General features: G+C 40.4%; 1 long non-coding RNA gene across 1 annotated transcript in view; it reads right to left on the bottom strand.

Annotated features, from left to right (window-relative positions):
- LOC139729451 (uncharacterized) overlaps nucleotides 1-14,846 on the bottom strand; it is a 76,100-nt gene extending 61,254 nt beyond the window's left edge. Inside the window, exon 1 of the long non-coding RNA XR_011710869.1 lies at nucleotides 14,588-14,846. This is a non-coding gene — a long non-coding RNA (uncharacterized lncRNA). The remainder of the gene's footprint in view (nucleotides 1-14,587) is intronic.
- Between the last annotated feature and the right edge of the window lie 382 nt (nucleotides 14,847-15,228).

Below are 15,228 nucleotides of genomic sequence, written 5' to 3'. Positions count from 1 at the left end.
TGTAGATACGTGTCCGGAATCTACAAGAAACAGAAAAAAACAAAGCTCCCCCCCCCCCCTCTCGCCTGATGTTGACGATCCTTCCCCCTAGACTAGAAAAACAAGAGAACCGCGAGCCCTCGAGCAGTAATGATACTAATGATAATAAAGTCATACCCCGGATAATTATGTTCCCTCAACCTCTGCGATGTGACATGATTGTCGACACAACGTTTTCTCCACCGTACAGGAGATTTCTTTTGCCTCATCACATTGTCCCCAGAAAAGAATAAGACAGAAATAGATAAATAGATATTTAGACAGATAGATACAAAGGGAGAGAGAGGGGGGGGGGGGGTGAGAAGCAGTGAGAGAGGCAGGGGAAAATGTCCGCTCGGAGACAAAGGGTTCCGAGCACACGAAACTTGGTGACACATAGTTTGACAAACAAATCGTGCTTGCTGTAATGAAATCTTGACGAAAAAGGACTCGTTGAAAGAGAATGAAAAAAAAAAGTCACTTTTGCAGGTCTTCCGCCAAGCTGTTTATTTTGCACGGTCCAGCTTCTCTATCTCATCTCTCTCACTTTCTCATTCTCCGTTCTTTCCTTTCCCTGTGACTCCTCTTTAATTTGGTCCCCAGAGTATGTCCCCGCTCTTTCTGCTCGTTCCCTGCCGTCCGGTTTGCTCTGGGGTTATAACATTTTTAACGCTCGCAATCCCGTCATTTACCCTCGCTGATTTGTTTGAATTTTCACTTGGTTCCATTCAGTATTCCCCCACGTGCCTCGGTCTTTCTTTCTCTCTTTTCTTGCGTTAGAATCAGACACAAATTCAAAATATAGACAATGTTTACAGTGTATCATATTCCATGCGTCATCGGCAAATTTCACACCGAGTCAGTTTGCTCAATTCAAAATATACACTTTCACTCATCTATTACGATGTATATTCGATTGCTAGGGACTCGCCTGTTCGTGTTACGCGATATGAATTGGTCACTCGCACGTTTCAGTCCCTGACTATACCTGTCCAGGATGTACATAAGTATGTATGCACTCTGTATCCAACACCGGTAAGAATTCTATTTCAGACGTTCGAATGCTAGGGTCATGCGAGAGCGATTCCACACCCTGGTTCGACTATACTGTGTATGCAACAACTTTATTCAACAAGTTTTGCGCTGCTTTGCGCAGGGAACGATCGACCAGGGAGGTGGATCTGGATCGACCAAACAGTACCAATGAAAGCCCCAGAATTGCATCACTATAACATACAATCAATCATAGTAAATTCACAGACTGATAATCGGTGAAATGAATACCAACTCTCGTATCGTACGAAATCATCATCATCATAATCATCATCATCATCATCATCATCATCATCATCATCATCATCATCATCATCATTATCATCATCTTTAAAAGATCATTATGTCCGATGCTATTACAGCAATTCCTTGAAATAGAATGTGCAATGCATGCTCCTGCTTTGCAAAGGCGTCATGTTGTGTAACCTGCAAGAGGAGCGGCCTCACTCAAATGCCGTCTACATTGCTTTCATTGATAGCGCAGGGGGTATTTCACGACGAATTTAAGTCAAACTTACAATTTAAGATTGACCAAAAATTATGGTATGCTGTGTGCTTTTTCAATGTTGCTCACCTCTCTAGTGAAAATAAAGATTTTGGAGACTTTTTCATGTAGTAGTGATTGATATTACAAGATAAAATGAATAACAAAGGAATTATTCTGTAAACATTAATGATAACTAGAAGTGGGTGGTGATTAGGATAATGAAATTGAAGAGGGAAACCAGTAACATGCCATAATTTTTAGTCAATCTTACATTTTAAGTTCGACTTAAATTCTTCGTGAAACATTCCCAGACTGTGCTCTATAGCGTACCGTATTTGAGTTAAACTCAACCATCATTGTGAAGAGTTTGATCTTGAATATCTATCGCCACCTGTTGAGTGACGAATCCATCAAAATGTTCGACGATGGAATCTCATACTGTTCGTTTCAAGCAACGCGAACATGATTATCGCTGACGTCATTGGTCTGATTGTTGGTTACGTCAGAGCATCGTAATTGTCTCCCGTCTAAACAATGGGGGCTCCATCCACTCATTGTTAGACCAAAATGTCGATCGATTCCAATAGCGCGTCTTGAATGATTTGACCTTATGAAATGTTCACAAAAATAGAGTATTTAATGATTCGGGCAGCAAGAATCACGGAGAGCTGTCCCAGACAATATTCACGAGCTGGTACGCGTGAAAATCTACCTTGATAATCACAGCTTATATAAAGATTTTGAAAGGTTTTGTGGGGTATTATTTTTGTCAATCCGCATACAGAACAAGTGTCTTGAACGAAACTCATACCTCATTATTATAAGAGGTGGGGGTTTTCCCGTTCAAGGTTCATGCTTCGTAATGCTCTTATTGTGTACAGCTCGCTATAACAATCCCCGAGGCCCAGTTAGAATTGGATCAGGTGAGTATCCCATAGTTTGTTTTTTTAAAACTCGTATTGATATAATATGATTTTTTTTCATACCAGACGCTCGAATTGCTTTCAGCAACTATATCATTATCTTTAATACTGTATGAATTATAGTGAAAGTACTCGTAGAAGCAGTAGTATAGTTGTAGAAAGAGATGTAGTTATGAAGTTATACTAACAGGAGGTTGTAGATTTGAAGTCGTGACAGTAGTTTTCAACAATATCCTATAACCGAATGTTTGTAAATGCGATTTACTACAAATCCCAAATGCAACTTGATGACAAATAGTTGGGGACATAATTACAGAAAAGTGCAAAGCATGTCGGAGAAGAAGTGGGATAGCATGGGAAATTGTTTATATCATACTCCTTTATGCAGACATATTATCTGACACAGGTGGAAGGAGGAAGGTAGGGGAGACTTAGTTCGATTATGGTGAAAGGGACAGACGGAAATTAGCAGGATGGGAAGTATTGAGTTACGCAGTCAGCATGATGTCAAAAAGGTGTAGTTATGCATCTCCGTTAGAAGATATGGCGCGTACACAAGAGAGAAGCCTTTCAGATGGGCAAAAAAAAAATTGTCTGTAATCTCGTTTCTGAAACAAGTTTCAGATCGTGATTGAATTCATTGTACGTTCAGACACTGGAACAATTTCCTCACCATGAATTTCATTCCATACAACAACAACAACAGAGTTGTCAAAATGTCCATGGAGTGCTATTTAAACACGTAACTCTTTATGATCTAATTTGGGTGCATGCAAGCACTATGGCGGAAGTGAAGTCAAGGTCAAGGTAAGATCCGTCCCCTCAGTCGCGTTTCAGAGATCAAACCATGCAGATTACAAACACAACATTCAGAATCGATGACTCCCGAACATACATGGAAAAACGTTCTTTGCAACATTTGCTCGGGAGAAACATCATGCAAGTTTACTGTAAGACTAACAAAAATACTCGATGAATATAAAGCGATTAAAAAAAACAACACATTTACAAACGAGCAAGTGTGATATGAAGACATGATGACGGGTATAGGAGGGCAGAACTGCAAGTTGTCAGTAAGCAGTGATGACAGAAACACCAACACTGTAAAAACAGCGGTGTTAGATTTAACACCACGGGTGTTAAATCTAACACCGATCAAACTTCAATAAAGGACCACACCCACAGGTGTTGAAAATGCACTGTGATGGTGTTAAAAAGTGTTCACCTGACACTTTGTGGTGTTAATTTGACACTGTACCTGGTGTTATTTTGACACTGTACTGGTGTTAATTAAAAAATGACACCACATGGTGTTGATTTGATATTTGTTGGTGTTAATATCAATGGTTTAACACCCGTCCGGCTTCAATAAGAGACCACACCAGCTGGTGTTACTGTGGTGTAAATTTATTTTCACATTTTTTCAAAAATCTAGTATTTTAATGTAAAATTCTTGATCGTCTTGTTTAAATTGAAAATCAACAAGAAGTGCAGTTACTAAGAAACTCTTCAAAAAACAGTTTTATATTTGGAAATGACACCGGAGGTGTTAATTTAACACCGTATAAATGAGCACCGAAAATTTAACACCAGCTCGGTGTTCACTATTTAACACCGGACTTTTTGCAGTGAAGGTCCAAGAAAGGCGTTGGGTATTTAGACTAGCCTCGTGGGTGGTATTAGTTCAGTATCTTCACTCCAGTACTGTAGTCCGTCTACTGAAGATAGAAACATACTGTAAATTAACGGATGTTGCGCTATTTCCCTTCCTATCTATGCAAGTCTGATTGACAAAATATAGACACCAGTGGTTATGTATTTCATTACCATTAAACAGTGGCATCGATATCATTGCATATACATTTTCATCGATTGCAATATACCCCCCCCCGTATCGTAAACCGCAGAAGGTAGAATGTATCCGGTTGAATAAACATACAAATACATTTGAAGAATCTCTACTACACAATTCATTAGTTACGTTTACATCAGATATACCCAAAAAAGTTTGCATATACTTTTGCGATAACCTCGAGGATTTTCCAAAGGTATATCACACCTGAAAATAAACGGAAATTGCCCTCTATAAGTTTGTTCAGGGTCCCAATTCATTCGGGGTTTTTTTTTCAACTCTTCCGGCAATGGTAAGTGTTATGGTAACGACATATATCCTGCTTCCTGATTGGCTGTTGCTACAAGGAGTTAATTGCATTGCAGTTAAGACCTGCAATGCTCACATCTTTTATAAAGTGGGACCTTAAATTCTATCGAAATTTTCTCAATGCCAGTTCACTTTCTCATTTTCCTGTTTTCCCTTCTTTCTTTTCACCCTTTTTCACACACATACAATAACACAAATAGGTTGTGTGCACAAACACATTCTCTCATCTCTCTCTCTCTCTCTCTCTCTCTCTATCTATCTATCTATCTATCTCCCTTCGTATATTTCCTGTCTCACTCTGTAAGTCGTACGCCATTCTCCTTGGTTTAAATGCCGAGTGATGGATTATCGACAACAACATAAAATCAACAACAAGAACAAAAGTAGCAGAGATAATAAATTTGATGTGTCGGAGTATAGAGCTATCGTTTGAACGAATTCGATACCCGGTCTCCCCTTTTTGGTCGTTGCTGTGGTATCCCAACATCCATGGCAGTGTGACATGATATATTAGGCCTTTTCTCTCTCAGACACACATACACACACGCACACACACACACACACACACACACACACACACACACTCTCTCTCTCTCTCTCTCTCTCTCTCTCTCTCTCTCTCTTCCTCCGTTAAACTGTGGTCTACCAGGTGGTTGACGCCATGTCATTCTTCGACGCGACGAATCGCGTCGGTATTCCGCATGGGTAACGAACACCCATCGCGGCGAAAAACTAAACAAAGCAAATTAAAAGAAAAGAAAAACGATACCAGCATCAATTTGGTCCATCCATGGGCATTGTGGTGTCTAACCATGCCCACCCATCATCATCAGCATCATCATCATCACCACCATCAACGAAAACGACAACGACCATCATACAGATAAACAGAAAGTCATCGTGAAAGTTGCCCTAACTTCCCTTCTGGCTCCCTACCGCAGATTTCACGTCTTGACTACATGCGGGAATGTGAAATATAATGATAGCCAACACTATGACTCTCAATACTCGAATTCATTTGACGTTCTTGGTAGCTTCAACTTATATATTGAGACCTGATTTCTGAAATCATAACGTTCCAGAAATCAGAAAAACGTTAAGTTACAGCTACTTCCACCATGCAGCTGTTCCACGTATAAACTAATGCAATTAGGGCATTGTAGGGCGTCTGACGAAATTTCTTAACGAGGTAACGTTTATCTGTCCTAGATATACTGAGGCCCTATCGCTCCTATATCATACATTATACAATAAGTTCTACTAGCACCAAAAGTACAGTTGTAAACTCTATTTTTTCGCAGTGTGATACGGCACATTGTAAATTCTAATCTTACACTATTGAAAATGAAATGGAAGATAAATTGTAATGATTGGTAGCCCTTATGAGAGATGAGTTTTTAATTACAACGTGATGTATTTTATCGCATAAAAACCGTTTGCTTAGATCGTATCTGAAAAGGTATAGCATCTTTTCACGTTGTGAAACTTGCCATTGGTCTGCATTTACGTCTTCCATTTAAAATCGAACAATTATCTCTTCGACGCCATAGCGCAAGAGTATACCCACACTACCCAAAATTATCCAGCCACAATTTAATCTATTCGTCCACAGTCCGCCTGACTTCCGTCTTATCAGTCGACGCGCCAAGTGACCATAACGCCAGTGGCCGTCAGTAATGTAATCATTTATGCATATTTTTCTTATTCAATTACGCCTATTTTGACGAAGACGCGTCTTTAGCCTGTTTTCGGTCAGTTGACATTACTCCCTGTAACATCCTACACCTTCTGTTAAAAAAAAGAAAGATATGCTACAAAGCATTTCAAAATTTGGACTTCGGTTCTTCTTCTATGGTGGAAAAAAAAACTGGAGAGTTACGGTTCATCAAGAGCACGGATAGGGACAAATAAGTGCATGATGGAGTCGTGTTTGTTTGACATTTCTGCCATGCTAGCCGAGTCTAAATCGGTCCTTATTGCTCGCACGCGGCAAGCGAGGGCTACTCTTTCATTCAAGGGGAACTAATGCATTCTGGGAAGACTTGTCTTGCTCGCTCTGCAGTGGCCTGCCTGTGCATGTGATGACGGTATATTGCATGCCGCCTCGTAAAGGTCGCCGTCATCATCCCGGCACGTTAAGCATTTCTCTATATCTATATACCCGTTGTGGTGGGGAAGATCACCCCTTGCTAATGAGCGGATGATTCCAGCCGAAAGGAGAATCTTGTCCAGATTAGAGGGGAAGAACTAAAGGTAGATAATCAAATGCGACAGGTAATAAGGAGAAGGGGACTCAATACAGAACGGTGTAAACCGGCAAGCAGAGTTCAGAGTTATCGCCAACTAAGCGCCCAATTGTTGAGTTAAAAGATATGTGGAAATACATTTAAGGTCGTGATGTTTTGACTTCTCGCGTGTTGTGTAATAACCGTCAATAATATAGACTTGGTTTGTTCTTTCGTCGCACCTCTGCGTTTTCTCCTCATCTCAACAGAGAGGGGGATCTTACGTGGGATATTGTCGTTTCCATGGCTACTGGAGGGAAGAAACTTACACACAGAGAGTGCGTAAGTGGGAGAGAGACAGGGGGGCAGAGGGAGAGATGGAGGGGGTAGAGAGAGAGAGAAAGGATACAAGGCAAATCATATATTCCAATATTGCAGTACGTACGTTGTCCCAAGCTTCGCAAAGATTCCGTCACCGCAGACGAGAAAAACGTCATAACGTCCTAGAAGCGAAATTGATCATTCCTCGTTTTCGCGCCACCGCGGCTCCGGTTCCCTTCACGTTTTCATGCCTTGAGCTATGATTCCTACCTTTCCGCTCAATCGTCGGTGCAAAAATTCACAGACGATATTCGATATTTGGTGATGCGAGACAAGGCTCAAGAATCAGAATGCATGAGCTATATACACGGGACTGGGATGGAGGCTGAGAATATTGGAGCTATAGCGTCCGTCCTTACTCTTCGCATGTTCTCCTGATGGGTATCAATTAATGAACAAACCTTTCACTATCGCTTTATAACACTGTAGATCATCGCAAGGCAGCTCGCGAACTCTTTGGGTCAGGCAGAGGTAACGAAATAATGTGCTCCCAGCGCATGCTGGCCGTATAGACAGCAGAGAAGAACGAAGACCAATACTGGTCATGCGTGTTCATATAAAGTACTACAAGCTGGAATCTATAAGGAGCAAAAAAAATAAAGACGATGATGATCAGGGGGATGGCAGTAATATTGATAATGATGATAATGATGATGATGATAAAGATGATCATGATGGTGATGATAATTATCATGACAGAAATAATGATAATGATAATAGAAAAATAATAATGGTAATGATAATAATAGTAGAAATGATAATAAGAATGATAGTAATACTGAGAAAATAATGATTACAATGATGAGAATTATATTAATATCAATGACAGTGACTATGACATACAGGTCAGGAAGAAGTAACTTGTTTTCTTGTGAATTATATTACTGTGATTCCATATGGAAAATCTTCTGAATATTCATGATGACAAGTAACTAGCATTAATGTGTCTGCTCCCGTTGTTGATGCTATATTGTTGTTCAATGATGTAACCCATACATCTTACGAGGCTTCGGTCAAATTGGCTTCACTAGGCCATTGTCGTGAAAATGTCTCATAATATTAACAAAATTCTCGCCTCTAGTCTGTGATCCACTTTCTCCCACCTGTGCCCGTTCAGCTAACATTAATATTAATATCCTCGTACCATTTGCAAGATCTTCAGGAAGCCTCCTTTAACACATTCTAGTGATTCTAGCGGAGCTCATGGGGTTTATAAAACATGTTGCAGGCTGGAAACCAGGCTAAATCATTGCACATCCATGCGTTGGAGCAATCTTGTGGAGGTTAGAGCATGGTTAGGTTAGAGGATATCAGAGATGCTGCTGTTCCTGAGGATGATGATGATGATGACATTTTTTTTTTTATGGAGGTTGTCAAGGTGAAAGGGCTGTGCATGAAGCTATTGATTGATGTGTGTCATAAATCTGCGAGAAAACATTTTATTTACGCATATTGAACGACCGTGTGAGAGCAAGAAATGTAAACAGCAGTAAAAATAAATAGCGAGTTATTTTTGTCACTTTCTTCATGTAAATACGCCATTCGAAAGATTGCACCCGTATTTCTCCGTCTGGTGTCGTAAATTTCCCTCGCATCACGATTATGTTTGGTTAAGAATGTACGGCCACATTCAGACGCAATTTAGGCAAGGCAGGTGAGAAAACGTGAGAGGGGAAATAATGAGGACGGGAAGAAGAACGAGACACAGGAGGGAGAGTGAGAGAGGGGGAGAGAGAAAAGGGGTAGAGATAGAAAGAGAGGGAGAGAGATAGGCACGCAGACAAACTGATTATCATGCTGTGGTATAGTGTCCACGTTTTGGTTTGAATCTCTGTCTATATGCCTATACTTCTACATATCTATTCTCTCTCAGTCTCTATCTATCTATCTGTCTATCTATCTATCTATCTATCTATCTATCTATCTATCTATCTATCTATCTATCTATCTACTAGTATCTATCTATCTATCTATATCCTTTTTCTATTTCTCCCTCTTTGCCTCTCTTTATCTCACTGTCTATTCATACTTCTACCCGTAACTGTGTAACCAGAATATATCTCCTTTGAAACACTGCAGTCATTCCACAAATTGATACCGCCATCCACTCCACCACCCCTTTTTTCTATTTCTCTTTAATACGTAGATAAATCTCTCCTGAATTTCAGTGATACGGTAAAATTCACACCATCAGCCGTTTCTGCAAAGGATGACTTTCAGAGTTGGTGTCGATAGGTGTCGCCAGAAAGAGTTACATGCATAATCAATACGTCACAATCGCTAGGCGTCACGTCATATTAGCAACAGTAAGTGTCATGGGAGAGCATATACTGCGTCATATCTTCCTGTCTCCATTTCCTCCGTGCTATCTCCCCAAGCTGTTATATATTTCATTTCATTTTGTTTTCAAATCATTGTGGACGCGCTTCAAATTCAAATTTATTGAGAGTTTTCTGCGTTGAACATGATTATAACAAGGGAAATACCGTCATTTTCATTTATTTTTCGAAAACACCAAGACATTAAAGGGGATAGCTAGTAACCGATCAGTGGGAATCAGTGGGAATGCTGAGGGATGATTGTTCCAATCCTTTTGGGATTCATTTAAGAGTACAAAGTACATTATATACCTACTATTGTGTGAAAATTATTTGCTTTAGAACGGTCTCATACATGTATTCAAGTAATGCGCAGATTAATGCCCCGTCACTGACCAGGGACGCTTACCTGGAAACATTAAACTGCACATTACTTGAATATGAGACCATTCTGAAGCAAATACACAAGAATAGATATATAATGTATTCTTAAATGAATCCCATAAGGATTGGAACAATCATCCCTCAGCATTCCCACTGATTCCCACTGATCAGTTACTAGCCATCCCCTTTAAGGTATATTCAAACGTTAAAACGTGAAATGACGCATGCAATAGACTGATAACAGCATGGTAAGATAATAATATATGTTCGTTTAGACATACTTAGGCATTTTAGGATAGAGGAATAAAATAATGGTGATCTTACTGAATTTTGGCACGACGTATTGGTGGGACTGAAATGCAGAAGGCTGTATAACAAAGCGAAAGAGGTCAGGTTACTAGTATATTATTCCGGCTTGGCATTACGATAACACATCACCGGAGAGCACCATGTTCTGCGAGTCTGATGGAAATACGGGCTGGGCCCTGTTTCATAAAGCTGTTCATTAAGTTACGCACGACTTTACAAACAACTTAAATTTGGCAAGCCAAAGCGTTTCCTAATTATTATTAATTTCTATAGCGAAAATTGAACTTGCAGAATGATGATAATTATTATCTTTACATGTTAACACACGTAACGTATAAAAGGAAAAATATGGACACACATATTGCACTTCATACTCCAGTCGTTCGTAAAATCGTGCGTAACTTTACTAACAGCTTTATGACACAGGGCCCTGGGCATCAATTAGCCTTCAGCAAGCACGCTTTCTTGAGGGCAAATGTGTCCCCGACCCCCCAAAAATGGAAACCTTACAATTTTTATTTGTATTTCTTTCATCACGCCATGTTGTACCATGTGACTTGATGATATCATTACCCTATCTCACTACCCGTTGTGGTATCACCAGTCGATGAAAGCGTGTGAAACCGCCAATACCACGACTCTCTAATCTCATATCCGGTTTTGATGTAATTTCTTCCAAATTTAAAATTTATCTCCCGAATCAGCCACTGAGAACACACCTTGGACGACATCGACGTCATAGATGATGTTTCGCACTTCTCTAAAATACAACACGAAGAAAAGGGAAAAATTTGATTTTCTTGACGTACTGAAACGAAAACAGCAGATTGTGAGCATTTAAGCGAAAACCGGCAAACATCAAGATATGACCATTCTTTTTATTAGACATTGGCAAGTCCAATAATGTGCCTTTCAAAGGGCACATGGAAATGATACTTTTAGTGACGTGATAATGACGTCGTTCCACTAACTCCTCATTCATGTGTCGAAATGTCAATAATAGTTGCATTTTTTAAAGACATTGATTTTGTTCTCCATGACAAATGATTGTCTTTTCCTTTAATTCATTGCAATACTTTCATGATAGTTACTATAACACTACTTTCACAAGAGATATGGGACTTCAAGAAAAATCATTTTCAATATACTTTTATACGACCACACTTTCATCTCTTTGCATTACAGATGAAGGCGGCAAGGTTGTCATGACAACAATGATGAGGTATTCAGTGTCCCTGCTGGATTACCAACTAACACCCAACTTGACATAAAGGTCTTCTTTCCTTTGATTATTCCTCTTGCTGATTTTCGCCTTGATTTCATCAATCTCATTCAAAACAACTCCATCTATCACCTTCTACAACAGTCTAATTCTGTTTGTATCTCTCTCTCTCTCTCTCTCTTTCTCTCTCACTCTCTCTTTCTCTCTCATTTAGGTAAATTTTGTTCGTGATTCATTTGGAAGGAAGTGGGAGTTGAGAAGAATATTACCTAACAACCTGACTGTAAAATGAAAACTCGTTTATAGACTATCACCGTTAACATCACTGTCGCTTTGAAACTGAAGACGTAACACAATCTCTCGTATTTGTCATCATGCGACTGCTTATTTATCAGACGCCTTAAACCATTTAAAGAGAAATCAATCCGGAAATCTTTAAAAAGTACCCTAATTTCCCCAATGACAAATACCCGCTTATAGTTTTTCATCTTTGACTAATGTCACCAGTAACACGATAGCCCATCCCATGGAAGCAAAATTTGGTTTGATTGGGAGCGCTTTCCAGTGCCAATAATCGCAGCTTTCTGACAGGATCTCCAAGCCTTAAGGCAGGGGGAAGTAAGCGGCGGGTGCCTGGAAAGATGGAAAGCGATATAATGAAGGGAAGACGACACCAGGTATACCTAAGGGGGAATGGATGGGTGGATCGAAACTTGAGGACCTCGAAAGAGCTGTAAAGTTCGGGTTTTCGACATTATTTTCACATGAAAGTAAAAGTAAGATTAAAAGTCAAATACCGCGAGGTTTAATGTCCACTGACAAAATGGCATGGTTTCTCCACTGAATTTAGATAGAAAAAGGAAATCACTTAATATTTTATAGAAGGTTGGGATCATTAGGAGCTCAGATAAATTACTATTCCTTGTAAACTTGAATGTACACTTATTTCAAGAATTTGAATTTCGAATGCTCTAGTGGTGGTGGTTTTGTTCCTTATATTCATGCAGTCGAACAAAGTGGTCATAAATCTCAGTGAATAACGGTCTTTGACTACATCTTCCGCATAGCGAGAATGCGAGGAAAGACAGTCCCCATTCTCACGTGCGATGATTTATACGTGACTCAAACATAATAGATATCCGCTGTCTTCCAAATCTGAAATCACTGCTGTTTGGCATGAATCAAAATATTATAATGATTTGTCCTCCCCCTTTAGTATTAGTATTTGCTTCAATTCTCTAGAACAACTTTGAGCTCAAGGCAGCCATCACTTGGTTTACTGGAACCTCTTCACGCTCAAATGCCGACGAAAAGATTCCGTTCCCCACGTCGCGGTGTGTCCTTCGAAAGTTTCTCAGTAAAAGAAAGAAAAAAGAAAAGTAAAAGCGTTTCGGTAAGCAAGGAGAAAGGGCATTTCAGGTCTTCAAATCCTATATCTTTGATCACGATGCAGATCACTGCGCTAATTCCCCACCGTCGGGGACGGCGCTTTTCTCTTTGGGACAGGGGGAATATATAATCGCCGAAAATGTTCGTTAGTTTGACTGAGGTGTACCACGCATATCAAACTTCATTCAGCGTGTGCTAGGAGCTTTTATAGTCGGTTCTATGCAGTTGTGAATGAGAGCAACTTACGGGTAGCAGTTCCGGTTGTAAAAGAGACGGACCTATCCTATGCCTGGAATGTGGCTCTCTATAAAAACACAGAGAGGATTAAAATGCTTGCATACCTAATGATGTAACCGCTGCATAGTGTCGTCTGCATACTTCTGAGTACACACACGACACTAAAATATGCCCCTCCTCTCACTCCCGATAGTACTTTTAACACAAGCTATCCGGGCATATTTAACAGTTTACCGTTGCAGTGAAATGAGGCAAAGAGCTTATGCTGCTAAAAACCCCCACAATATACAAGCCCTTGCGGCTGAATCTTATACCTCGTAATCATTATCTTCAGTAAGGCAATGAAAGAAATAAGTGTCATGAAAATTTTCCTGAAATCTCACTGCTTTGACAGTGCTTTTAAATGGGTGTTGCATTTCATCTGGATACACATTTTTCACCATTGAATTATTTTATGTCGTGAGAAATCCACAATGTAGTAATAAAGCATACATTTTCGCTGTACCCATTTCATGATGTATGATATGTTCAGCGCATAGTTAGCTTGCTACCTAAATACTATCCTAAGTTAGATTAACATCAATAAAATAGCATGACATACAATACTATGAGTGATACCAGTTTTCGGAAAACGGTGTTTTAGCTATCTCCACCTCCCCTAACAGCCCATGCCGAATTTGTTTCATGTTACGTTGAATAAACTATCGTCCTTTCCAGTCGCGTTGTGTATCATTATTCAAAGCAACTCTTGCGACGGGCGAAAGTTGCCTCAATTTACGTAAGGGAAGAAAAACGACGTATGCCTTTCAATTGAAAATCAAGAAGCATGCCGATAAAAGGCTAACCTTTCACTGAAGCAGTCAGGCATGCTTGGGATTGTGGAGGAGACTTCAGGTTACCGCCACTGCCCCTATCCCCTCTCGTCAGGCAGGTTAGAAGGAAAGTCGGTCGTAGGATATACTTGGAGGATCCAGCATCAACACTTCAGTGCACTCTGGAGGGTCACACTCGTCACCCAAAGCTAATCCTTCCAACGACTCCTGTCAATTCCAAGCGCCGGATCAGACACTCTTGTCGAGATCGGACGTTGAGGTCTCCTAAGAAGCCCACCGGACGCCACAAATCTAATAATAAGCCCACACCACTCTCGAGCTATCTTCCCTTCTTTCCGTCTTGCTCTCTCTCCTTTTCCACTTTTCTACCTCTCTCCCTTTTTATCGTATACCCTCTACTGCTGAATTTCCAGACAAGAGGTACTTTGATATACGTGCACTGCACTTAAAATCGTCCAAAAGCTTTCCCTTTTCTCGTCCAGCTCTCTAAGAGCAGACGACACCTGAATTGCATGCACTTTTCGACACTACCACTTGCTGGCTCAGGGTCTGACAAGAAGATTAAGCGTCATTAGCGAAGTGTTGCATTAGTTACGGGGCTGCAAGCACGAAATTAAAATGGGGTATAAAAGAACAACTCATCCTACCTTCCCCGCACGTAGAGCGTCTTTCCCACTCCAGTCACTTTTCCTTCTCGCCTTTACTGTAATTTCCCTCCGTTACTTTCCTCTCCTCTTTTATCGATCTTATTCCATCCACAGCACAGCAGGCATCGAGAACTTATACTCCAGCGGCAGAGGTTTATATTATTTTCCCAGGCATGTTGTATTTCAACACGAGAGACTCGGCAATGATTGGGTGGCTGGAGCGTGCGTTCTGCGAGGCAGGGGACGACGCTCTGAGGAGTTTGTGGTTGCACGGATTGTCTGCAAAAGCACTTCACTTTGCCGCGCGCGGTGGCATCACAAAATACCCAGTCGTTCGACCCTTCGGTGCGGTGCGTCTCGGGAGAAACTGCGTGCACTATTAATAGTAGCGTTCATGCTTTTCACAATACACTGGTGTGTGTAAGGTGATGATTAAAAAGCTGGAAGTATCCAAAAATGAAAATGGCTCTAATCCCCACGTGAGCGATAGATTGATATCGTCCCCCTTCATTTTCATCTTTATCTTAATTTGGTAGAGTAGAACGTCTCATGAGAGACTTTTATCAGACTACTGTATCAACAGCTGCGGATGTAGGCATAAAATTATTAATGTAAAGTACCAATCACATGACTTTGATTTC

This window comes from Diadema antillarum, unplaced genomic scaffold (genome assembly GCF_040938485.1).
Source record: "Diadema antillarum isolate AM-2024a unplaced genomic scaffold, OU_Dant_1.0 seq00000243_RagTag, whole genome shotgun sequence".
In the NCBI taxonomy this organism is placed as follows: Eukaryota; Metazoa; Echinodermata; class Echinoidea; order Diadematoida; family Diadematidae; genus Diadema; species Diadema antillarum.
The sequence above is the reverse complement of the archived record's forward strand: the minus strand, read 5'-3'. Positions and strand labels throughout refer to the sequence as shown.